Source organism: Salmo salar, chromosome 10 (genome assembly GCF_965601325.2).
Source record: "Salmo salar chromosome 10, fSalSal1, whole genome shotgun sequence".
In the NCBI taxonomy this organism is placed as follows: Eukaryota; Metazoa; Chordata; class Actinopteri; order Salmoniformes; family Salmonidae; genus Salmo; species Salmo salar.
Genome location: NC_138300.1, coordinates 83,702,566 through 83,730,213, shown reverse-complemented (window position 1 = coordinate 83,730,213; position 27,648 = coordinate 83,702,566). Strand labels below are relative to the sequence as shown.

Sequence of the window (27,648 nt, the reverse complement as noted above, 5' to 3'; positions counted from 1 at the left end):
CATTCAACATCTGAATCAACTGCACCGTATGAGAAAATGCCCTAATATTTAAACCCATATTTAATTAGATGAGAGACGCTAGTGAATACGGGGTGGGGGCTAAATATGAGGACCCAGGTTTTAGAGTGATTAAATGTGTCTGTGTAGGCACTGATGGCTTCTTTATGATTGTGTGCATGTGTGATGCATTATCAGAGTTCCTCATTATGAAAATGGCCTTGCACTGTCAGTGACCTTCCCATTCGATTCCCCCAGACAAAATAGAACACAGCAGGATCCCATGGAGAGCACAAGGCCTCTTCTCCTCATCTTCCCCTCATTCTTTCCTCTCTTCTCTCTCTGGCCTCTCCCTTCTTCTTGTCCTCTTCTCTACTCCTCTCCTTTCCACCCCTCTCATCTCTCCTTCTCTCCTTTCCTCCCCTCTCATCTCCCCTTCTCATCTTTTTTTATTTCACCTTTATTTAACCAGGTAGGGCAGTTGAGAACAAGTTCTCATTTACAACTGCGACCTGGCCAACATAAAGCAAAGCAGTGCGACAAAAACAACAACAGAGTTACACAAACAACCGTACAATCAATAACACAAAATAAAATAAATGGAAAAATCTATGTACAGTGTGTGCAAATGTAGAAGAGTAGGGAGGTAGGCAATAAATAGGCCATAGAGGCGAAAATAATTACAATTTAGCATTAGTACTGGAGTGATAGATGTGCAGATGATGATTTGCAAATAGAGATACTGGGGTGCAAAAGAGCAAGAGAGTAAGTAATAATATGGGGAATAGGTAGTCGGGTGTGCCATTTACTGATTGGCTGTGTACAGGTACAGTGATCAGTAAGCTGCTCTGACAGCTGATGCTTAAAGTTAGAGAGAGAGATATAAGACTCCAGCTTCAGAGATTTTTGCAATTCGTTCCAGTCATTGGAAGCAGAGAACTGGAAGGAAAGGCAGCCAAAGGGAGTGTTGGCTTTGGGGATGACCAGTGCAATATACCTGCTGGAGCGCGTGCTACGGGTGGGTGTTGCTATGGTGACCAGTGAGCTGAGATAAGGCGGGGCTTTACCTAGCAGAGACTTATAGATGACCTGGAGCCAGTGGGTTTGGCGACGGATATGTAGTGAGGGCCAGCCAACGAGAGCATACAAGTCGCAGTGGTGGGTAGTATATGGGGCTTTGGTGATAAAACAGATGGCACTGTGATAGACTACATTCAGTTTGCTGAGTAGAGTGTTGGGGGCTATTTTGTAAATGACATCGCTGAAGTCAAGCATCGGTAGGATAGTCAGTTTTACGAGGGTATGTTTGGCGGCATGAGTGAAGGAGGTTTTGTTGCGAAATAAGACGATTCTAGATTTAATTTTGGATTGGAGATGCTTAATGTGAGTCTGGAAGGAGAGTTTGCAGTCTAACCAGACACCTAGGTATTTGTAGTTGTCCACATATTCTAGGTCAGAACCGTCCAGAGTAATGAAGCTCGTTTGGAGGTTTGTTAGCACAGTGTCCAAAGAAGGGCCAGATGTATACAGAATGGTGTCGTCTGCGTAGAGGTGGATCAGAGAATCACCAGCAGCAAGAGTGACATCATTGATATATACAGTAAATTCCAGACTATAAGCCGCAACTTTCTTCACAGGCTTTGAACCTCGCGGCTTAAACAATGATGCGGCTAATATATGGATTTTTCCCCAAAAAAACACATTCTGTGACGTGCTCAGTTTTTTGGCGGCATGAAGCTTTCATTACACCAATGAAATTGCCGAATGGGTTAAGGTCAAACAACTTTTTTGTTTACTGTTTAGATTAAATCGAGCACTCTCAAACTTCCCATCATTCTGATTACGGTAGTCATTTTGTCACCCTCATCATGGCAAAGACACGGAGAAATGCATATGATGCAGCTTTCAAGTTGAAGGCGATTGATCTGGCTGTTGGAAAAGGAAATAGAGCTGCTGCATGGGAGCTTGGTCTTAATGAGTCGATGATAAGACGTTGGAAACAGCAGCGTGAGGAATTGACTCAGTGCAAAAGACAACTAAAGCTTACTGCTAATTTTTTATTTTTTGTTACAAGCCGTGTTTCGTTAAAGCCTATTTATTTTTGTTACAAGCCGTGTTTCGTTAAAGCCTATTTATTTTTGTTACAAGCCGTGCTTCGTTAAAGCCTATTTATTTTTGTTACAAGCCGTGTTTCGTTAAAGCCTATTTATTTTTGTTACAAGCCGCGCTTCGTTAAAGCCTATTTATTTTTGTTACAAGCCGTGTTTCGTTAAAGCCTATTTATTTTTGTTACAAGCCGTGCTTCGTTAAAGCCTATTTATTTTTGTTACAAGCCGTGTTTCGTTAAAGCCTATTTATTTTTGTTACAAGCCGCGCTTCGTTAAAGCCTATTTATTTTTGTTACAAGCCGTGTTTCGTTAAAGCCTATTTATTTTTGTTACAAGCCGTGTTTCGTTAAAGCCTGTGTAAAGTTAATTTGTTTCAATGTACCGGTAGGCACCTGCAGCTTATAGACATGTGCGGCTTATTTATGTTCAAAATAATATATTTTTTTAAATTCAGTGGGTGTGGCTTATATTCAGGTGCGCTTAATAGTCCGGAAATTACGGTACAGAGAAAAGAGTCGGCCTGAGAATTGAACCCTGTGGCACCCCCATTGAGACTGCCAGGTCCAGACAACAGGCCCTCCGATTTGACACATTGAACTCTATCTGAGAAGTAATTGGTGAACCAGGCGAGGCAGTCATTTGAGAAGCCAAGGCTATTGAGTCTGCTGATAAGAATGCGGTGATTGACAGAGTCAAAAGCCTTGGCCAGGTCGATGAAGACGGCTGCACAGTACTGTCTTTCATCGATGGCAGTTATGATATCGTTTAGGACCTTGAGTGTGGCTGAGATGCACCCATGACCAGCTCGGAAACCAGATTGCACAGTGGAGAAGGTACGGTGGGATTCGTAATGGTCGGTGATCTGTTTATTAACTTGGCTTTCGAAGATTTTAGAAAGGCAGGGCAGGATGGATATAGGTCTATAACAGTTTGGGTCTAGAGTGTCTCCCCCTTTTAAGAGGGGGATGACCTCGGCAGCTTTCCAATCTTTGGGGATCTCAGATGATACGAAAGAGAGGTTGAACAGGTTAGTAATAGGGGTTGCAACAATTTCGGCAGATTATTGTAGAAAGAGACGGTCCAGAATGTCTAGCCCAGCTGATTTGTAGGGATCCAGATTTTGCATCTCTCCTCTCTCCTTTCCTTTCATCCACTCTCATCTCTCCTTCTCTCCTTTCCTCCCCTCATCTCTCCTCTCTCATTCTCTCCTTTCCTCCCCTCTCATCTCTCTTCTCTCCTTTCCTCCCCTCATCTCTCCTCTCTCCTTCTCTCCTTTCCTCCCCTCTCATCTCTCCTTTTCTCCTTTCCTTTCCTTTCCTCCCCTCATCTCTCCTTCTCTCCCCTCTCATCTCTCCCCGTGTCTTCTCCCTCTGCCACAGCAGTAATAGGATTCAGATCTATCGGCTAATGAGCCTTCAACCCTTTAATAGAATTTCTCCAGCAGATTAACCATTGATCAAATGTCGTGGAGATTAGGCCCTTATCTATTTAAGAGATGTGAACGTTTGTCTAAGTCAAACACAGCAGGTTTTCTGTGCTCCTATACATGACATATTTCAACATGGCTTTAAGGGAACTATATGCATTACATTTACATTTAGCAGACGCTCTTATCCAGAGCGACTTACAGTAGTGAATGCATACATTTCATTAAAAAAAATTATTCTCCGTACTGGTCCCCCGTGGGAATCGAACCCACAACCCTGGCGTTGCAAACACCATGCTCTACCAACTGAGCCACACGGGACCAGCATGCTGGGACTCAAAAAGGTGGTTAAATGTTACATGTATACAGTCCTGCAGCAGGTAGAGAGCTATAGACGTCATGTTTAAGGCTTGAAGGTCCATCCAAGAAGCTAGGGGATGGTGATTTTCTTCCTTCAGGAAAGAAGTATTTCGGTCAACTGTGTACTGGATAAAAGCATATCATTTGGTTACACCAAAAGGAATAACTATGCTTGAAATTAAGCATATTCTCTATTCTCTCAGTCATAGTGAAATCTCTCATGCTCTTTGTTGCCAGTGAATGTCAGTTGACAGAGCTTCACACGCTTTGAAATAGAGAAGCGGCATGTGGTCTCGAGCCAAGAAGGGGAAAAAAGTTTAATCTATTTAAAGGCCCAATGCAGCCGTTTTATATCAAATCATTTCTCGGTAACAATTAAGTACCTTACTGTAATAGATTTCCATTAAAATGGGCAAAAATAGCTTTTTAGCAAAAAACTATTTCTCAAGCAAGAATTTTGCTAGGACTGGCAGGGAGTGGTATGAGTGGGAAGGGGAAAACTGAAAACCAGCTGTTATTGGCAGAGAGGTTTGGAACTCTCTTTGTTATTGGCCTATTAACCAATTTACCGCAAGGTGATGTCGCCATGGAAAGCCGAAACTCCCGCCCATACAAACTTGCACATTAGTAGGCGCCGGCCTACTTCCGGCGCCGACAGAGATGGCCGCCTCGCTTCGCGTTCCTAGGAAACTATGCAGTATTTTGTTTTTTTTATGTGTTACTTCTTACATTGTTACCCCAGGTAATCTTAGGTTTTATTACATACAGTCGGGAGGAACTATTGGATATAAGAGCAACGTCACTCACCAACATTACGACCAGAAATACGACTTTCCTGAAGCGGATCCTCTGTTTGGACCACCACCCAGGACAATGGATTGGATCCCAGCCGGCGACCCAAAACAACAACGCCGTAGAAGGGGCAGACGGAGCGGTCTTCTGGTCAGGCTCCGTAGACGGGCACATCGCGCACCGCTCCCGAGCATACTACTCGCCAATGTCCAGTCTCTTGACAACAAGGTAGACGAAATCTGAGCAAGGGTTGCCTTCCAGAGAGACATCAGAGATGGTAACATTCTCTGTTTCACGGAAACATGGCTCATTCGAGACACGCTATCTGAGTAGGTACAGCCACCTGGTTTCTTCACGCATCGCGCCGACAGAAACAAGCATCTCTTTGGCAAGAAGAAGGGCGGGGGTGTATGCCTTATGATTAACGAGACGTGGTGTGAACATAACAATATACAGGAACTCAAGTACTTTTGTTCACCTGACTTAGAATTCCTCACTATCAAATACCGACCGCATTATCTACCAAGAGAATTCTCTTCGATCATAATCACAGCCGTGTACATCACCCCCCCAAGCAGACACATCGACGGCCCTGAAAGAACTTCATTGGACTCTATGTAAACTGGAAACCACATATCCTGAGGCTGCATTTATTGGAGCTGGGGATTTTAACAAGGCTAATCTGAAAACAAGGCTCCCTAAATTTTATCAGTATATTGATTGTGCTACCAGGGCTAGCAAAACCCTGGATCATTGTTATTCTAACTTCCGCGACGCATATAAGGCCCTCCCCCGCCCTCCTTTCGGAAAAGCTGACCACGACTCTATTTTGTTGCTCCCAGCCTATAGACAGAAACTAAAACAGGAAGCTCCCGCCCTCAGGTCTGTTCAACGCTGGTCCGACCAATCGGATTCCATGCTTCAAGATTGCTTCGATCACGTTGACTGGGATATGTTCCGCATAGCGTCGAACAACATTGATGAATACGCTGATTCGGTGTGCGAGTTCATTAACAAGTGCATTGGCGATATCGTACCCACAGCGTCTATTAAAACATTCCCAAACCAGAAACCGTGGATTGATGGCGGCATTCGCACAAAACTGAACGCGCGAACCACTGCTTTTAATCAGGGCAAGGTGACCGGAAACATGACCGAATACAAACAGTGTAGCTACTCCCTCCGCAAGGCAATCAAACAAGCTAAGCGTCAGTACAGAGACAAAGTGGAGTAGCAATTCAACGGCTCAGACACGAGAGTTATGTGGCAGGGTCTACAGTCAATCACGGACTACAAAAGAAAAACAAGCCCTGTCGCGGATCACGTTGTCTTGCTCCCAGACAGACTGAACAACTTTTTTGCTCGCTTTGAGGACAATACAGTGCCACTGACACGGCCCGTTACCAAAACCTGCGGGCTCTCCTTCACTGTAGCCAACGTGAGTAAAACATTTAAACGTGTTAATCCTCGCAAGGCTGCAGGCCCAGATGGCATCCCTGGCCGCGTCCTCAGAGCATGCGCAAACCAGCTGGCTGGTGTGTTTACAGACATATTCAATCAATCCTTATCCCAGTCTGCTGTCCCCACATGCTTCAAGAGGGCCACCATTGTTCCTGTACCCAAGAAAGCTAAGATAACTGAGCTAAATGACTACCGCCCTGTAGCACTCACTTCCGTCATCATGAAGTGCTTTGAGAGACTAGTCAAGGACCAAATCACCTCCACCCTACCTGACACCCTAGACCCACTCCAATTTGTTTACCGCCACAATAGGTCCACAGACGACGCAATCGCCATCACACTGCACACTGCCCTAACCCATCTGGACAAGAGGAATAACTATGTAAGAATGCTGTTCATCGATTACAGCTCAGCATTTAACACCATAGTACCCTCCAAACTCACCATTAAGCTCAAGACCCTGGGTCTTGACCCCGCCCTGTGCAACTGGGTCCTGGACTTCCTGACGGGCCGCCCCCAGGTGGTGAGGGTAGGTAACAACATCTCCACCCCGCTGATCCTCAACACTGGGTCCCCACAAGGGTGTGTTCTCAGCCCTCTACTGTACTCCCTGTTCACCCACTGCGTGGCCATGCACGCCTCCAACTCAATCATCAAGTTTGCAGATGACACTACAGTGGTAGGCTTGATTACCAACAACGACGAGACGGCCTACAGGGAGGAGGTGAGGGCCCTCGGAGTGTGGTGTCAGGAAAATAACCTCACACTCAATGTCAACAAAACAAAGGAGATGATCGTGGACTTCAGGAAACAGCAGAGGGAGCACCCCCCTATCCACATCAACGGGACAGTAGTGGAGAGGGTGAAGAGTTTTAAGTTCCTCGGCGTACACATCACGGACAAACTGAAATGGTCCACCCACACAGACAGTGTGGTGAAGAAGGCGCAGCAGCGCCTCTTCAACCTCAGGAGGCTGAAGAAATGCGGCTTGCCACCAAAAACACTCACTAACTTTTACAGATGCACAATCGAGAGCATCCTATCGGGCTGTATCACTGCCTGGTACGGCAGCTGCTCCGCCCATAACCGGAAGGCTCTCCAGAGGGTAGTGAGGTCTGCACAACGCATCACCGGGTGCAAACTACCTGCCCTCCAGGACACCTACACCACCCGATGTCACAGGAAGGCCAAAAAGATCATCAAGGACAGCAACCACCCAAGCCACTGCCTGTTCACCCCGTTAACATCCAGAAGGCGAGGTCAGTACAGGTGCATCAAAGCTGGAACCGAGAGACTGAAAAACAGCTTCTATCTCAAGGCCATCAGACTGTTAAACAGCCATCACTAACATTGAGTGGCTGCTGCCAACATACTGACTCAACTCCACCAACTTTAATAATGGAAAAATTGATGTAATCAATTTATCACTAGCCAATTTATATTATATAATGTTTACTTACCCTACATTACTCATCTCTTATGTATATACTGTTCGCTATACCATCTACTGCATCTTGCCATCTGATGTAATTAAATGTACCACTAGCCACTTTAAACAATGCCACTTTATATAATGTTCTCATACCCTACATTTGTCACAGGCGTCGTATTGAAGAGACCAAGGCGCAGCGTGGATAGTGCTCATTCTGAATACTTTAATGAGTAACACTTACAAAATAACAAAAAACGACCAACCGTTCCGTCAGGTATAATAACTAAACGGAAAACAACCACCCACAAAACCCAAAGGAAAACAGGCTGCCTAAGTATGGCTTCCAATCAGAGACAACGAAAGACACCTGCCTCTGATTGGAAACCATACTCGGCCAAACATGGAAAACGAAACATAGAAATAGAAAACTAGAACAAATTCCCCTAGAAACAAACAAACCCCAAAACACACAAAACAACCCCCCTGCCACGCCCTGACCATTCTACTATGGCAACTGACCCTTTTCACTGGTCAGGACGTGACAACATTGCTCATCTCATATGTATATACTGTACCCTATACCATCTACTGCATCTTGCCTATGCCGTTCGGCCATCACTCATTTATATATTTTTATGTACATAATCGTATTCATTCCTTTACACTTGTGTATATAAGGTAGTTGTTGTGGAATTGTTAGGTTATATTACTTGTTAGATATTACTGCATGGTCGGAACTAGAAGCACAAGTATTTCGCTACACTCGCACAGGGGCGGAAATCGCGGGGGGGACACGACCCCCCCATCCTGGGAAAAATATGATTTGGCCCCCCCAATATATCACTGAAACATAACTATGTAATTTAAATAATATTAATAATACGCAATGAAAGCAATTGTGCTGATTATAGACACTTAATAGCGCGTTTTTAAGTTTCAAAAGATTGCGACCCCCCCACCCTTTTCCTCACAATGGTTTGATCCACTGGCAAGGTAACAGAGGGGTCGTAGCCACTGTCTGAAAGGCACTCAATGAACGTAACTGACGTGAGGTTAATCCAGTCAATCGCGCACACACACTAGCTGAATATGCAGAGCTAGCGCGCAAATATGAACTATTAAGCTAGCTAGTACCTATTCCATTTATGTGGCCTTGCCAAAGATGGAATCTTTGCTATCATCAATTTATTCCGAGATCAGCATGCAGATGATGTAAGTTAGTGCTTCAAAGTCCCTGTGATAAGGTTAGCGATAAACTGAAGTCCAAACTGAACAGAACTACACTCTCTTCTACCATTGTCTTAAATATATTTAATGGTCTCGTTGCAAAAGCTAAATTGTCGCAAGGGAACTTTTATTTATTTATTTTATTTAACCCGGGTAGCAAAGATTATAGCAAACACCACTGAAACTGAATTGGTGCTCGCTAGCTTTGCAAATTCAGCTATTGTTGAAGCCAGCCAATATGAAACAAACTATTAAAATTACAAAAGGTTGCAGCATATGTTGTGTAAATGGTGAACTCATACAGCTGTCAACTCTTGTCATTTTAATCCGTTTCACATTTGCTAGCTACCTTTTAGATCGAAGCCCAAATAGAATGATAAAAGATAAGATGATAGAAGCCCATCTCCTATTGTAAATAACCTACACACTGTGTGTGTGTGTAGCCAGCCAGCCAGGTAGAAAAATGGCAGAAAAATAAAAGACGGACATCAGAGTATTTTTCAGTACACCAAAACGCAAAGTAAGAACCCTAGTAGCCTAATATCTCAAAGACTAGTTGATAAAATGTTCATAAGAAAGAAATGAAATTCTAATGGAAATGTTTCACAATGATGTCATTAGGCAGAGCAGGCAACAGTTGGCACACAGACAGCAGAGTTGGGGACAGATATGCAGGGACAGACTGGCAGAGACAGGGAGTCTCAGGTAAGTTTGTTGAGTCTTTGTTTGGCAACATTATGAAAGGTTCTCCATTTTTTTTAACTTGTAAAATAGGAACATAATTGGAAAATGCCATGGATACCCCCACTCTCAACTTAAACTGGTGACTGAACTAAGATTTGTTAAAGGCAATGGTATTTCTGTTGTGAGTAGTTGTGTAGTTTTGGGTACCGGTAGTTAGGAGTACGGCAAACACCTTATTTCTTTGGTTCCTCAATATACATTTACCATATTACAATGTAGGCTATGTGTTACAGCAATACTTTTGGTGTCCCCCTCAGGAATTGCTCTTGAGAAAATGTCATGTAATTGTCCCCCCCAAAGTTGATATCAGATTTTCGCCCCTGCACTCGCATTAACATCTGCTAACCATGTGTATGTGATTTGATTTGTAGATTGTATTTTCAACCAGCAACTATAAAGGAAATAACACTGATAAAAAGCAGCTGTTGCACAATATAATACAAAATACAGAAAAACTGAATTTTTACTGCACTGGGCCTTTAAATTGTAGTTTCTCTAATCTGACTGCATGGAATTGTTCACAGAAAGACAGAGCGGTTAGTCACTACTTATAAACTAGAGGCAATGCAGTTCTAAATATACACAAATGGAACTATTTTCAGCATACATTCATTCAAACTGTTCTGTTGTTAAGCTTACATGCCCAGGAGGTTACGTTTCCAATGAAACATTTCACCCTCTACTTCCTTTATGTGACACCACAGCTGTTGATCACAATTACAGCAAAGCACTTCTGAGGTCTTTGGCAAATCGACAGTGGCTTTAAATATACCTTCTAAAAAGGCAAACGCTTCTTCTTTAACTGCTTCCTGTCACATCTGAATTGAGATGTCATCACAAATGCAAGGCATGTATTCACAACTACATCTTTCAATTTTCAATTTACCATCAAGAGCAAAAACAACATGGTGGCTGTGTGTGTAAATTGAATGTACACTGAGTATACCAAACATTAGAAACGCATTCCTAATATTGAGTTGCACCCCCCCCCTTTTGCCCTCAGAACAGCCTCAATTCATCGGGGCATGGACTCTACAAGGTGTCGAAGCGTTCCACAGGGACGCTGGACCATATTGACGCCACTGCTTCCCGCAGTTGTGTCAAGTTGGCTGGATGTCTTTTGGGTGGTGGACCATTCTTGATACACACAGGAAATTGTTGAACGTGAAAATCCCAGCAGCATTGCAGTTCTTGACACAAACTGATGCGCCTGGCACCTCCTACCATACCCCGTTCAAAGGCACTTCAATATTTTGTCTTGCCCATTCACCCTCTGAATGGCACACACACAATCCATGTCTCATTTGTCTTGAGGCTTAAAAATCCTTCTTTAAACTGTCTGATCCCCTTCATCTACAATGATATAAGTGGATTGAACAAATGACATAAATAAGGGATCGTAGCTTTCACCTGGATTAACCTAGTCAGTCTACATACATGTATGTCATGGAAAGAGTATGTTTTCTTAATGTTTTGTATACTCATTGTATAAGAAAGCGTGAGGAAGAATGACTGTGAATCCCAATAAGCAGCCTGATTCCAGTCTAAAAATCACATTCTATTACAGCTTGGCCGTGAATTGTATAATATGTTATTTTCAGTGAAAAACAGCAACACATAACAGAGAGCCGAGAGTTCCGTCTCTCTCTTCAAGCAGGTCAAGGCCAGGCGTGGTGAACACAGGTCTCCTTGGCTACTGAGAGATAGTGGTGGAGACAGAGAAACAGGGGGAGAGATGGGGGTAAAGAAAGAGAGAGGAGAGAGAGACAGGGAAAGAAAGAGGGAGAGCGAGAGGGAGATGGAGAGGGATAAAGAAGCGAGAGAGAGAGAGGGGGAATAAAGAAAGAGAGCGGAAGGGAGGTGGAGAGGGCTGATTGGACAGACATGGTTATTTCGCTCGTTATGGTGAGCGACAGGCTGGAAATAAAGGCTCTATTAAAACAGCTCTCCAAGGACACTCAAATAGTGGGTTGACGTCTTCCCTTCCCTCCTTCTGCTTGTTCTCCTTCTCACCCTCCCTCTCTATCTCTCTCTCCCTCTCTTTTTTCTTTCTTTCTCTCTCTTTCTCTCTCTCTATCGCTCTCTTTTCTCACCATCTCTCTCTCTCTCTGTGCAGAGGCAGTTACAGAGGTAGAGGCTCTCCCCTCTCATCTTGACTGACAGCAGTACCTCAGGGCCTGGACAGTCCTCTACAGGATTCTATCACCCAGAGCACCAGCTGCAGACAGAAGATCTCACATACTGTTCAATATAATTACAATATTTCAGTTTTCACAGGGAAATGAAGGATAATCCTGATCTGCTGAACTTGGAGTACATATTATTTATTACACGTCACTTCCTAATCCTTTTTCAAATATGATTCTGCTGTCGTCTCCTGTATACATGTTTTGGTGTTAAGTGGATTTAAAATTTGGTGTTGACTTGAAAGATTAGTGATCCAGGCGGAGTGTCGGGAGAATAGAGTGGTGTGTTAAAGTAGTCTGTACGCACAAAGCAACAACAGTAACATCCAGTGGAGGCTGGTGGGAGGGGCTATAGGAGGACGGGCTCATTACTTGGTAACAGGAAAAGCATGGCGAAGTGAAGTCTATAGATAGATTTCCGGTTCATTATCTGACTGAACACTAGACTTTAAAAAAATTGTGAAATTAACCAACTTTTAAAAATTCTGGTTCTGCTTGTCTGAGTGCTATGACTGTCTGTGCTGAGAAATTATGCTAGGCTTATAGCATTGACAGATCAGCTGCTGCTGCAGAAGACAGTGCATTCGCGGTAAGGAGAAAAAAGGAAAAGTCACACACACTGACACAGATTTAGCCTGCTGCTGCCAGTTCATATTTTGGCTGTATATCATATGAAATAGTAGGCTAATTAACACTCGGGGGAACTCATATGACAGGCACTAACTTGCAATAGCCCCAAAATGATTTTGATTGGCTTTTATAACACATAAGCCAATAGCCATCTATTATTAGACATTAAATACAGTGCTACTGCTTTTTATTAAATACAAGTCATCATGTATTGTCACGTTCTGACTTTAGTATGAGGTCATTTTTCCATAGTAGATTGGTCAGGGAGTGACAGGGGGGTGTTTTTGTCTATGTATTTTGGGTTTTCTGTTTTCTATGTGGGTTGTCTAGATTGTCGTTCTATGTTGTATTTTCTATGTTGTGGCCGGGTATGGTTTCCAATCAGAGGCAGGTGTTTTTCGTTGTCTCTGATTGGAAGCCATACTTAGGCAGCCTGTTTTTCATGGGGTTTTGTGGGTGGTTGTTTTCCGTTTCGTTGTTTGTACCTGACGGGACTGTTGTTGGTCGTTTTTGTTATTTTGCAAAGTGTTTTCATTAAAAGTAATTATGAGCACTTCACACGCCGCATTTTGGTCTCCTTTAGACGACCCTTATTACATGTATTACAATGAAACACTGAATTAATGCATAATAATTGCTAAATAATCCTCTGTTAAAGGTTAATTCAGGGACTGTCTGTGTATTTTAATTGTTTTATCAATGTTTATTCGCTTCTAATTTCTAAATCTGTCTCTTTAGCCAGTCTTAGTTTATGAGCTGTAGTAACGAGTGACTGTTGTCGGATTACATTACATAGCCACCGCCACTGGAGGCTGGAAAGTCCTGCCTATTTCATTCGCTGGAACAAGTTGGCACCGCACTGGATGTCCACCGTTTTGCAAGCTCCGGCACAACTTTGCTATTTTGTGATTATTTTGTTGTTTATCTTTACTCTATTTTCACGAAGTGTATCTGCTATTATTTCTTACAACCGACAACAACTCTTGAACATCAGATCAGCAGTTACTTACCCCAATAACGGCTTTTACTTCGACTCATCTGCTCTGCTCTCTCTCTGTAATACCAACCCAATTTTCGGGCTACCCAAGAGGAAACGGCGGCGTTACAGAGGCAAGAGAGGGTTCATCCTGGTGAGATTAAGGCGAAGTGGAAACCGGCCACCTCTTCCCTCCATTCTACTGGCTGATGTACGGTCACTTGATAATAAAATGGATGATCTCCGACCAACGGAGCTCTCGGAACTGCAATATTCTTTGCTTTTCAGAAACATGGCTCTCAGACAAGATACCCCTCACGGCTATCCAACTCAATGGATTCTCCATTCACCGGGCGGACAGGTCAGTGGAGTCGGGGATATCGAGGGGGGGAGGGGTTTGCGTCTTCATCAACTCCAACTGGTGTGCTAATTCTAGCGCAGTGGGAGTGTTAACCCACTGTTCACCTATCTTGAAATATCTGATGGTCAAAAGCCGACCCTTCTACCTCCCAAAGGAGTTTTCAGCTGTTATTGTGGCTAGGGCTGTGGCGGTCACAACATTTAGTCAGCCGGTGATTGTCAAGCAAGTAACTGTCGGTCTCACGGTAATTGACCATTAATTAGCATAAACACATTTAGCATCTCCTGGCTTCCACACATTTTAAAAAGTCGAATAAATCCATGTAATATAGCCTACACCTTCACAATAAATCCATTATTTATTTTAGACAGGTCTAAAGAAACATGATATGAAGAAAATGTAGTCTATTTCAGAAGAACAGAAAAGCATACTCTGAGTTGTCCTTATGTTAGGTCCCGATGTGGCTATGCCAAATGGCTGTGGGCTACACTAGTTCATTAAGCAGACAAGATTTGCTTATAATTTCCGTGGCATTATTTTATATTATTTTATAGAATGAAGAATACAATTGAACAAAGCTGAATAAAATATAAATATTTTCTCCAAACGATTTGAGGGAGTGCGAACATGTGGCTATTCTATTTTGAGCGGTTAAAGAAATAGGTACTCCTATATATTTAATTTCGAAATATTAATGTAACTTTAGTTGTGGGCTATATGTTTTGATGTTTAACACATTGTAAGGCTGTATGATGAGACTCTATCGATGATTTGAAAAAAGTTGCTTGAAAGGCATGAGCTCTGCTTTATTTTTTGCACAGGCTGTACACACTCCAATAGTCTCTCATTCACAATTTGTCAAGCACTTGATAATGCCTTGAATTTTACAGCAGCATCCTCTAAAAAAATCCATGCGTTTTCGGCCCGTTAGTGCTGCGTTGTGCCCTTCTCCCTGAGTGTGCTGCGCAATCCGAAGCGCCTCCCAGTCACATGGCTCTCCATCACGTGATCATGTCTTTCTCACAGGCTACAAGTGAAGACAGACACGCCGGGGACGCAACTGCACGCATCCTAATCCAATTCTGAGGTGCATATTGAAGCTTTTGGAAGAACTGTCCAAATATACTTTTTGTCAGCCAAAAAGATGTGTAGGCCTAATGAACAGCAAAAGCACTAGCCTATGTCAATCTACTATCCCTGATAGTCCAAACATCGACCTATTCTATTCTGTGCGAGAAATACATATTCCAAACATAGTCTGGGACAGTTGTGGGATGCGATTGATCCCAAATTAATACAACCACTAGCATCAAAAAAACTTTTTTATGCAATGTGGCTGACACAACAGATCTGAACATTTAGCTTAAAATGTTGATAAACTATTAGACTATTTCTTCACATTATAAGTGCAGCAATGCGCACATGATAGTAGGCTATAAGCACAAATGTTCCATTAGCGGAAAACACCGTTCTCAAAAGTGACCGCAAATGCAATTATGAATGTAATGCTTTTATTATAAAGGTGCATTTTTATGGGGAAAATTATCTTCCCCAAACTTGAAACTCACGCGCTGCTTATATATGCCAGTTAGGCTCTACACCCGATTTAATGTGCTTAATTTTATGAAGTTATTTGGCCACTTTAGTTGTGATACAAACCTTATTAAAACATATAGGCCTATGGGCTAGGCTACATGAGGTGTGCAACTATGATTAGAAAAAAAGGCATTGTTTCTTATGCTGGGCATCATTCACAAGTGATAATATATATTTCACAATTGATAGGCTAATATTGTCACCCATCAGACTATTCTTGATTTAATCTTGTCTTTACATATACTAAATAATATGTGTGACATTTTTATTCATTTAGACTGGCCCATTATCACGCACCTGTATTGAAACAGGGGTAGAATCTCATCTATAGCGAATGGAGGACGCTTTTCCCATGGTTTATTTTCATGCCAGCCAGATAGGCTATACTCCTGTTGTAAATATAAGCCATGCGCTTAATATTAGGAAAGTTGAGAAATAAATGTAGTAGGCCTCACCTATAGAAAGCTGCTGGGATCCTCCTCTTGTTATTAGCGGCCATCACTCTGTTTTCTCACTCAATTACATAGCCTCTCATGATGTGTTTGATTAGATTTTTTAATACATTTTCAGTGATGTCAGAGTGATTAGAGGGACAATGGAGTGCTGAGTACCAGGCAGTTAGCATGTTTGGCAGGCTACTAATGACCATCGGCAGCATCAGAGCTGGGAGAAGCCTAATTATAGTGAGTATTTGACTGCCTTCATGACTCGTGACCGCCGGTGTGGCGGTAATACGGTCACCGCAACAGCCCTAATCGTGACTTCTCTATACATTCCACCTCAGGACAATAAAAATAATAAACTGCCGCATAACAAACTGTACAATGCTATTGTACAGTACGTTATGCACCATTGTACAGTTTGTTATGCGCCAGACTATTCTTTTTATTGTCCTGAAGTGGAATGTATAGAGCAGTTGCAATTCGTTGTTGTCTATTGTCCCTTCCAATACGTTATCGTAATTTCCAATCACAACTTGTAAACTTGTTTACGTGCTTCTGTGCAGTGTGTTGCTAACGTTTCTTTGCTACCTGCCAACTTTAGGGTTTTTACTTTTAAATTACCGTTTTATATATTTTTTTTTCCCCCCTCGCTCTACTTTTTTCATTCAACTTTTTCACCCTGGACGCTTTACCTGGACATAGTTCTACACGACCTCCACCAGCCGAAGCTAAGTAGTAACATTAATATTATGCCTTCTAATTGCAGTGCCTGTACTTATAATATACAGGAGAACATTTGCCTTATGGTGAGGATAGCCATGCTGCAAGCCCAGCTTCAGACGAAATTGTTAAGGCAAGGGTAATTTAAGTTTAGGAAAGGAGTCTGTGCCACCAAAAAGTACAGATAGTAGTATAAATCCCCTCGCACAGTCCCCGTAGCCGGACAATTTTCTCATGGCTTCTGGAAAGAAATACTGTAGGAATGCTCAACTGGTATCGCTCATTCAGCCGACAGAAACTTTCAACCGGTTCTCCCCATTAAGCAACGAGTCCGATTCAGAGTCAGAGTCTTCTCTGGTCTCTCCTCCACCCGTTACATGGTCATAGACGCCAAAGCCTCCCACCATTAGCTCTGACAAATTGAACACCCTAGTCATTGGCGACTCCATTACCCGCAGTATTGGACTTAAAAAGACTCATCCAGCGATCATACACTGTTTACCAGGGGGCAGGGCTACCGCTAATCTGAAGATGGTGCAGGCTAAGGCTAAAACTGGCGAGTGTAGAGAATATAGGGATATTGTTATCCACGTCGGCACCAACGATGTTAGGATGAAACAGTCAGAGGTCAACAAGCGCAACATAGCTTCAGCGTGTAAATCAGCTAGAAAGATGTGTCTGCATCGAGTAATTGTCTCTGGCCCCCTTCCAGTTAGGGGGAGTGATGAGCTCTACAGCAGAGTCTCACAACTCAATCGCTGGTTGAAAACTGTTTTATTCCCTTCCCAAAAGATAGAATTTGTAGATAATTGGCCCTCTTTCTGGGACCAAGCCTGGCCTGCTGAGGAGTGACGGACTCCATCCTAGCTGGAGGGGTGCTCTCATCTTATCTATGAACATAGACAGGGCTCTAACTCCTCTAGCTCTACAATGAGAGAGGGTGCAGGCCAAGCAGCAGGCTGTTAGCCACCCTGCCAGTTTAGTGGAGTCTGTCACTAGCATAATCAGTGTAGTCAGCTCAGCTATCCCCACTGAGACCGTGTCTGTGCCTCGATCTAGGTTGGGCAAAACTAAACATGGCAGTGTTCGCCTTAGCAATCTCACTGGAATAAAGACCTCCACCATTCCTGTCATTATTGAAAGAGATGGTGATATCATAGGGCTACTTAATGTTAGATCCCTCACTTCCAAGGCAGTTATAGTCAATGAACTAATCACTGATAATGATCTTGATTTGATTGGCTTGACTGAAACATGGCTTAAGCCTGATGAATTTACTGTGTTAAATGAGCCCTCTCATCCTGGTTACACTAGTGACCATATCACCGCACATCCCGCAAAGGTGGAGGTGTTGCTAACATTTACGATAGCAAATTTAAATTTACTAAACAAAAATGACTGCGTTTTCGTCTTTTAAGCTTCTAGTCATGAAATCTATGCAGCCTACTCAATAACTTTTTATAGCTACTGTTTACAGGCCTTCTGGGCCGTATACAGTGTTCCTCACTGAGTTCCCTGAATTCCTATCGGACCTTGTAGTCATGGCAGATAATATTCACATTTTTGGTGACTTTAATATTCACATGGAAGAGTCCACAGACTGAGTGGGTTTTGTCCAACATGTCTCAGAACCTACTTACTGCCACAGTCATACTCTGGACCTAGTTATGTCCCGTGGAATAAATATTGTGGATCTTAATGTTTTTGCACATAATCCTGGACTATCGGACCACCATTTTCTTACATTTGCAATCGCAACAAATAATCTGCTCAGACCCCAACCAAGGATCATCAAAAGCCGTGCTATAAATTCTAGATGCCCTTCCTAGATGCCCTTCCAGACTCCCTCCACCTACCCAAAGACGTCAGAGTACAAAAATTGGTTAAACACCTAACTGAGGAACTAAATGTAACCTTGCGTAATACCCTAGATGCAGTCGCACCCCTAAAAACAAAAAACCTTTGTCATAAGAAACTAGCTCCCTGGTATACAGAAAATACCCGAGCCCTGAAGCAAGCTTCCAGAAAATTGGAACGGAAATGGCACTACACCAAACTGTAAGTGTTCCGACTAGCTTGGAAAGACAGTACCATGCAGTATCGAAGAGCCCTCACTGCTGCTCGATCACCCTATTTTTCCAATTTTATTGAGGAGAATAAGAACAATCCAACATTTATTTTTGATACTGTCGCAAAGCTAACTAAAAAGCAGCATTCCCTAAGAGAGGATGGCTTTCACTTCAGCAGTGATAAATTCATGAACTTCTTTGATGAAAAATATCATGATCATTAGAAAGCAAATCTGCGTATTTCTCCAAAGCTCAGTTGTCCTGAGTCTGCACAACACTGCCAGGACCTAGGATCAAGGGAGATAATACTATATCTCTTGACACATTGATGAAAATAGTCTTGGCCTCTAAACCTTCAAGCTGCATACTGGACCCTATTCCAACTAAACTACTGAAAGAGCTGCTTCCTGTGCTTGGCCCTCCTATGTTGAACATAGTGTGGCAAAGAAGGGGGCCGAGTGATAAATGGCAGATATGTGAGGGCAGAACTAATAAACGGGCTCTGCCCGATCACTAAAATGGCCACCCCGATCAGAACTACAGATCACAAAATGGCCGACTGCCAAAACTACAATTCCCAGAAGCAAGGGGAACCCTCAGAAGGTGGAGCCGACCCACAGATAAAGGGTCAAGAAAAACCAGGAAGAGAGAGAGAGGGCGGGAAGGATCTATGAACCATAGAGAAAGAGACAATCTACATTGGCTGGATTTACCGTGTACGAGCTGGACTGTTTTGGACTTACCTGTTGGCGTTTAGACCTGGACCTACCGAGAACCAGATTTGTGTACCGAACCCTGCTATCCTTGACCTTACCTGCGGCCTGGGTAGACCAGGACAGAGAAACAAACATACAGGTACTGTCATGTTCGAAATAACTTTAATTCTGGGCTGACTTTGGTGACAGTTTCCCACTTAATTTGTGACAAACGCTCCTAGCTTTGAAGAGGTTTGCCACAATAATAAACCGCTCCCTATACACCGGATGTGTACCAAACTCACTAAAAGTGGCAGTAATAAAGCCTCTCTTGAAAAAGCTAAACCTTGACCCAGAAAATATAAAAAAACTATTGGCCTATATCGAATCTCCCATTCATCTCAAAAAAAAATTAAAAAGCTGTTGTGCGGCAACTCACTGCCTTCCTGAAGACAAACAATGTATACGAAACACTTCAGTCTGGTTTTAGAACCCACCATAGCACTGAGACTGCACTCGTGAAGGTGGTAAATTACCTTTTAATGGCATCAGACCAATGCTGTGCATCTGTCCTCGTGCTTCTGGACCTTAGTGCTGCTTTTGATACCATCGATCACCACATTCTTTTGGAAAGATTGGAAACCCAAATTGGTCTACACGGACAAGATCCGGCCTGGTTTAGATCTTATCTGTCGGAAAGATATCAGTTTGTCTCTGTGGATTGTTTGTCTTCTGACATATCAACTGTAAATTTCGGTGTTCCTCAAGGTTCCATTTTAGGACTACTATTGTTTTCACTATATATTTTACATCTTGGTGATGTCATTCGGAAACATAATGTTAACTTTCACTGCTATGCGGATGACACACAGTTGTTCATTTCGATGAAACATGGTGAAGCCACAAAATTACCCTCCCTGGAAGCCTGTATTTCAGACAAAAGGAAGTGGATGGCTGCAAATGTTTTACTTTTAAACTCGGACAAAACTGAGATGCTAGTTCTAGGTCCCAAGAAACAGAGATCTTCTGTTGGATCTGACAATTAATCTTGATGGTTGTACAGTCATCTCAAATAAAACTGAAGGACCTCGGCGTTGCTCCGGACCCTGATCTCTCTTTTGACGAACATATCAAGAATTTTTCAAGGACAGCTGTTTTCCTTCTTCGTTACATTGCAAAAATCAAAAACTTTCTGTCAAAAAATTATGCAGAAAAATTAATCCATGCTTTTGTCACTTCTAGATTAGACTACTGCAATGCTCTACTTTCCGGCAACCCAGATAAAGCACTAAATAAACTTCAGTTAGTGCTAAACACGGCTGCTAGAATCTTGAAAAGAACCCCAAAATTTGATCATATTACTCCAATGCTAGCCTCTCTACACTAGCTTCCTGTTAAGGCTAGGGCTGATTTCAAGGTTATACTGCTAACCAACAAAGCATTACATAGGCTTGCTCCTACCTATCTTTCCGACGCTATGGTCACAAGACACAGGCCTCCTTACTGTCCCTAGAATTTCTTAGCAAACAGCTGGAGGCAGGGCTTTCTCCTATTGAGTTCCATATTTATGGAATGGTCTGCCTATCTATGTGAGAGATACAGACTCGGTCTCGATCTTTAAGTCTTTATTGAAGACTCATCTCTTCAGTAGGTCCTATGATTGAGAGTAGTCTGGCCCAGGGTTGTGAAGGTGAACGAAAAGGCACTGCAGCGACGAACCACCCTTGCTGTCTCTGCCTGGCCGGTTCCCCTCTCTCCACTGGGATTCTCTGCCTCTAACCCTATTGCGGGGCCTGAGTCACTGGCTTACTGGTGCTCTTCCATGCCGTCCCTAGGAGGGGTGCGTCACTTGAGTGGGTTGAGTCACTGACGTGATCTTCCTGTCCGGGTTGACGCCCCCCTCGGGTTTGTGCCGTTTGGGAGATCGTCGTGGGCTATACTCGGCCTTGTCTCAGGGTAGTAGGTTGGTGGTTGAAGATATCCCTCTAGTGGGGTGGGGGCTGTGCTTTGGCAAAGTGGGTGGGGTTATATCCTGCCTGGTTGGCCCTGTCCGGGGGTATCGTCGGACAGGGCCACAGTGTCTCTCGATCCCTCCTGTCTCAGCCTCCAGTATTTATGCTGCAATAGTTTATGTGTCGGAGGGCTATGGTCAGTCTGTTATATCTGGAGTATTTCTCCTGTCTTATCCAGTGTCCTGTGTGAATTTAAGTATGCTCCCTCTAATTTATTTTCTCTCTCTTCTCTCTCTTCTCTCGGAGGACCTGAGCCCTAGGACCATGCCTCAGGACTACCTGGCTTGATGACTCCTTGCTGTCCCCAGTCCACCTGGTCATGCTGCTGCTCCAGTTTCAACTGTTCTGCCTGTGGCTGTGGAACCCTGACCTGTTCACTGGATGTGCTACCTTGTCCTGGACCTGCTGTTTTGGACTCTCTCTCTACCGCACCTGCTGTCTCTAACTCTGAATGATCGGCTATGAAAAGCCAACTGACATTTACTCCTGAGGTGCTGACCTGTTGCATCCTCTACAACCACTGTGATTATTATTATTATTATTTGACCCTGCTGGTCATCTATGAACATTTGAACATATTGTCCATGTTTTATTATAATCTCTACCTGGCACAGCCAGAAGAGGACTGGCCACCCCTCAGAGCCTGGTTCCTCTCTAGGTTTCTTCCTAGGTTCCAGCCTTTCTAGGGAGTTTTTCCTAGCCACTGTGCTTCTACATCTGCTTGCTGTTTGGGGTTTTAGGCTGGATTTCTGTTTAGCACTTTGTGACATCGGCTGATGTAAAAATGACTATAAATAAATTTGACTGATTGATATAAACAAGCAAGAAACCCTACATCTAGAGGCTGCCTTTCTGGTTGCCGGCGATTTTAATTTGGCGTCACTAGACACATGATTTCCAACTTCCATTAACACGTCTCCAACGCCACTAGGGGCGATAAAGTCCTAGACCACTGCTATTCTACACACAAGCAAGCATACAAGGCCCTCCCTCATCCGCCATTTGGCAAATCAGACCATGACTCCGTACTCTTGCTTCCTGTTTACAAGCAGAAGCTGAAACGGGAAGTACCCGCGATTCACTCTGTTGAGAAATGGTCACCAGAATCAGAGGGTATGCTACAGGAATGCTTAGCTAGCGCTGATTGGAATATGTTTTTGAGACTCCGCCGATAACATTGACGAGCTAACCACCTCCTTGACCGGCTTCATTAGAAAATGCATCGGCGACGTTGTACCCACGGTGTACCCAACACTGAGGTTGGCACTTACCTAAAGAGCAGAGCTATTGCACACAAAGCTATCGTAGACAACCCTGATGCTACGGCCGAAGACCGGAATAAGTACAAGAAGGCCCATTATGACCTCTGCAGAGTCATCAAATGAGCTAAAGGACAATATAGGAATATTACACTGGCTCTGACTCCCGCCGTATGTGACAGGGTCTACAGTCCATTACAGATTACAAAGGAAGACCCAACCATGATCTGCCCAATGATGCCTCTCTACCAGACGAACTCAATGCATTTTATTCCGCTTTGACAACAGCATCATCGAGCTGGGTGTGAGGGCCGTCACTGACCCAGAGGACTGGGTGACCTCGAATCTCCGAAGCCGACGTGGGTCTTTAATCATGTCAACACCCGCAAGGCCGTGGGCCCCGACGGTATTCCAGGGCACGTTCACAGAGCATGCAAAGAACAGTTGGCAGGCATATTCACGGTTATTTTAAACCTCTCCTTGTCCCAGACTGTAATCCCCACGTTTTAAGATGACCACCATCATCCCTGATCCTAAGAACTCTAAGGCTTCAGGCCACAATGATTACCGCCCTGTAGAGCTCACTTCTGTAATCATGAAGTGCTTCGAGAGGCTGGTTATAGCACACATTAACTCCACCTTCCCAGCCACCCTAGACCCACTCTAATTTGCATACCGCCCCAACAGATCCAGAGATAACACAATCTCAATTGCTCTCCACACTGCCCTTACCCACCTAGATAAGAGGAATACCTATGTGAGAATACTGTTCATTGACTACAGCTCAGCGTTCAACACCATTATCCCATCCACCAAGCACAGGACTATGGGTCTGAACACCTCCCTCTGCAACTGGGTCCTGGAGTTCCTGATGGGCCGACCCCAGGTGGTGAGGGTAGGAACATCCCCTCCACCACTCTGACCCTTAACACACAGTCCCCTCCTGTACTCCCTGCTCCCCCACGACTGTGTGGACAACCACAACTCCAACACCATTATCAAGTTCGCTGACGACACAACGGTGGTAGGCCTGATTACTGGTGACGATGAGTCAGCCTACAGGGAGGGGGTCAGTGACCTGGTAGTGTGGTGCCGGAGCAACAACCTCTCTCTCAACGTCAGTAAGACCAAGGAGCTGATCATGTACTACATTACTGCTTGGTAGGGCAATAGCACCGCCTTCGATCGCATGGTGCTACAGATGGTTGTGTGGACAGCCAAGTACATCACTTGGGCCGAGCTGCCTGCCATCCAGGATCTCTATATCAGGCGGTGTGAAAAGAAGGCCTGGAAAATCGTCAAAGACCCCAACCACCCAAGCCGTAGACTATTTTCTCTGCTGCTGCACACTAAGAGGTACCGGTTCATCAAGTCTGACATCAACAGCTTTTATCCCCAAGCAATACGAGTGATAAATAGCTAATAAAATAGCTACACGGACCAAGTTTACCTTGTATCTATACTGACCTTATTTCAACATTTGCACTGTCTCTATGCCCACTCACAGGGCCCTACACACTCACACACACTGTCACTCCAACACACACACACAAACACTCCATCATTTGCTCACTCACACATAATATGCACATACATTTATACTGACTCTATACCCCCGCACACCCACTCACATGCAAGCTGCTGCTACTCTGTATATCTTATATCCTGTTGCCCAGTCCTCTTACCCCTATAAATATCTACCTCCATCACTCCAGTATCCCTGCACATGTAAATACGCTATTGGGACTGACTTTTTAAATATTTCCTGTATATAGTATGCTTACATATTTATTTGATTGTGTATTTCATATTTCTTATTCCTCCTGAGTTTTTTTCTAGTAATACATTGTTATTGATTATTGCATTGCTGGGTTTTGAGCTTGCAAGAAAGGTATTTCACTGTACTTGTGATATTTAAGCTTGAAATTTGAAAGGCACGTCACATCTTGTCAGAAAGATTTGCATACTGTCAAACGAAGCACAACGCTGGAAATCAGTCCATCAGTGTATATGTAATAGTAATTAACCTTTAGGATAGGGGGGGACATGTATGACAGCCAGGCACTTACACTGAGTGTACAAAATGTTAGGAACACCTGCTCTTTCCATGACGTAGACTGACCAGGTGAATCAAGGTGAAAGCTATGATCCTTTATTGATGTCACCTGTTAAATCCACCTCAATCAGTGTAGATGAAGGGGAGGAGACAGGTTAAATAATGATTTTTAACCCTTGAGACACAGATTGTGTATGTGTGCCATTCAGAGAGTAAATGGGCAATACAAAATATTTAAGTGCCTTTGAACAGGGTATGGTAGTAGGTGTCAAGCGCACTGGTTTGAGTGTGTCAAGAACAGCAAAGCTGCTGGGTTTTTCCCGCTCAACAGTTTCCAGTGTCTATCAAGAATGGTCCACTACCCAAATTGACAAATGTGAGAAGCATTGGAGTCAACATGGGTCAGAATCCCTGTGGAATGCTTTCGACACCTTGTAGAGTTCATGCCCCAACGAATTGAGGCTGTTCTGAGGGCAAAATGGAGGGGGGGTGCAACTCAATATTACGAATGTGTTCCTAATGTTTGGTAGAGTCCATGCCCCGGCGAATTGAGGGCTGAGAGCAAAACGGGGTGCATCTCAATATTAGGAAGGCGTTCCTAATGTTTTATACACTCAGTATATATTTGCAATATAAGTAGTTAGGCTTTCATAAGGTATTATGAGCCAAGGGTAATCTATTAGGCATTTATTCTGTATCTAATAAATGTGTTTATTTATTCACAACTAGGATGTTGCTGGGGCCAGCACAGGCAGTGTGGTCCCCTGGTCTTCTGGTACCAGTGCTGTGGGAAAGGATGCTAGGCTTAGCAGAGACAGATCAGAGGTGAGTGTAGTGGAGGGAGAAAGAAAACAGAGAGACAGGTGTACGTCCAGTTCCTTAATATGTTGTCTCTATAATAGCAATTAACACAGACAGACAGACAGACAGACAGACAGACAGACAGACAGACACGAGAACAATAGGAACCACAGACAGAAGACCGAGTAAAAGACAGTCTCAGCCCCAGAGAATGGAACCAGGGACCTTGTCTTTCAGTACAGTACAGAGGTGCAGTACAAATGTTTCACAGTGTGAGTACATGCGAATGTCAGCTCAGAAACAGAGCAGAACCCGATATCTAAAGGCTTACACTATAGTACAGTAAAGTGCAGCTGTGCTTTCCACATTGCGAGTTGGTAAAAGCTATCAGCTCGAAGCCAAAAACGTACAGTACAGTGATGCTTTCCACAGCTCTCCCCCTGTGAGATGTCATTTAGCCAGCAGCAGCAGCAGGTTGTGCTTAGCTAAACGACAACTCATCAGGCCATTAGTAGGCAGCCTAATTAAAGACGTGCTAATTAACCGTGATGGAGTACTCTTTCATAAGGCTCTAAATAAATAATGAATACAAACAACCCGTTTGAGATCAACTAGAGTGGCACCCCTGAGTCACATGGATACTCATGGGGAGGGAGGGAGGGGGGAGAGAGAGAGCTTCATGGGGGCTATTAAAGGGATAGTTCACCCAAATTACAAAATAAAACATTGCTTTCCTTACTCTGTAAGAAGTCTATGGACAAGGTATAAAAGCAATCCATGCTTTGGTTTATTGCCCTTAGCACTATTTCCCCATGCAAACGTTTGCTTATACGGTAAGGAAACCAATATGTAATTTGGATGAACTATGCCTTTAATGGAGGAAAAGCAATCACTGCCATATTGTTCCAACACTCACTCCCTTCTTCAGGAAACAGTGACGTGACTAGAAGAGACTACCCAGCAAACCAAAATTGGTTCTGTGAAGATTCCCAGAACATTCGTTAGGTCGCGGAAAATGTTCTCATAACACAAAAACTGTCCATTGATGATTGTAGAATGTTTGTAAAAAACATTCACCTGATGTTGGAAGAACGTTCCTAGAACACATTTAATGTGTCGTGTAGAGGTTCCCAGAATGTTGACGGTTGAACTACATTTGACAACCAATTTTAAATGAAATTAATTTTGTTTGGCATATTTTATCATCTCAACCAATGCCATTTAGTAAAATGATCATGTGGTTATCAGACGCCAATATGTTTTTTAAACACGCATTCAAAGATGGTTGAAGCAAGGAGCAAAACCACACCTCATTTACCACTTTTGTACTAACTGTGTATAAAATGGGATATGACGACAATGTAAAAATGTTGTTGACCTTTCAAACATCCTTTCAGAATGATTAAATGACTAATATGTTGTTGTTTTACAATTTTAGGAACTCTTGCTCTACCAGTCGGTTGAGTTGCCCATTAAAGAAATCAAATCAAATGAAACATGTACTTGTCACATGCTTCGTAAACAACAGGTGTAGACTAACAGTGACTAACATGCTTACTTAGATGCAGAGATCATTTAAAAAATATATATATATACAAATTATAAGCTAGGAAAAAATTCACACTGAGTAACAATAACTTGGCAATATACATGGCGTACCAGTACCGAGTCCAAGTGCAAGGGTATGAGGTAATTGAGGTAGATAATTGCATATAGGTAGGGAAAAAGTGACTAAGTAACAGGATAGATAATAAACAGTAACAGCAGCATATGTGATGAGTCAAAATAGTTAGTGCAAAAAGGAATGATATTAAGACAAAGCTAAAGATTGCCATTTCAAACCCACATATTCTTTAAAAACAAGTTAAATGGAGGCTCAGACATACTCTACTAAAACAAAGGAGTGTAAAAAAAAACATATAATTCCTACTTTGAGACACTTGATTTGGCCCCCTTTGTTTATTTTTCATGATGTGTTCCTAGATCAGCACTCATAAACTTGTAACTACTTTGTAAATATGGGCCCAGAAGTACGCAGCATATAAAGAGGATGGATGAAGTGATGGTGAATAACCCAGTTATCAGTATTTCCCTAGGTTACTTATGTCTAAGAAGGCTAAAAAGGAAGCATGGAATTCCTGACTGATCATACGGCCATATACAGAAAAAAGATTAGAAAGAGGGCTTCCATGGTGGCGCAGAGGATAAAAGACCTGGCTTGGGAACCTAGCATTGCCGTTTCAAACCCCACATGTGCAGAGTGTTAACTGAAGTGTAAAAACATATGGTTGTGTTTG

General features: G+C 43.2%; 1 protein-coding gene across 1 annotated transcript in view; it reads right to left on the bottom strand.

Moving 5' to 3' along the window:
* LOC106560972 (protein kinase C-binding protein NELL2-like) overlaps positions 1 to 27,648 on the bottom strand; it is a 108,821-nt gene that overhangs the window by 10,948 nt on the left and 70,225 nt on the right. The window lies entirely within an intron of this gene.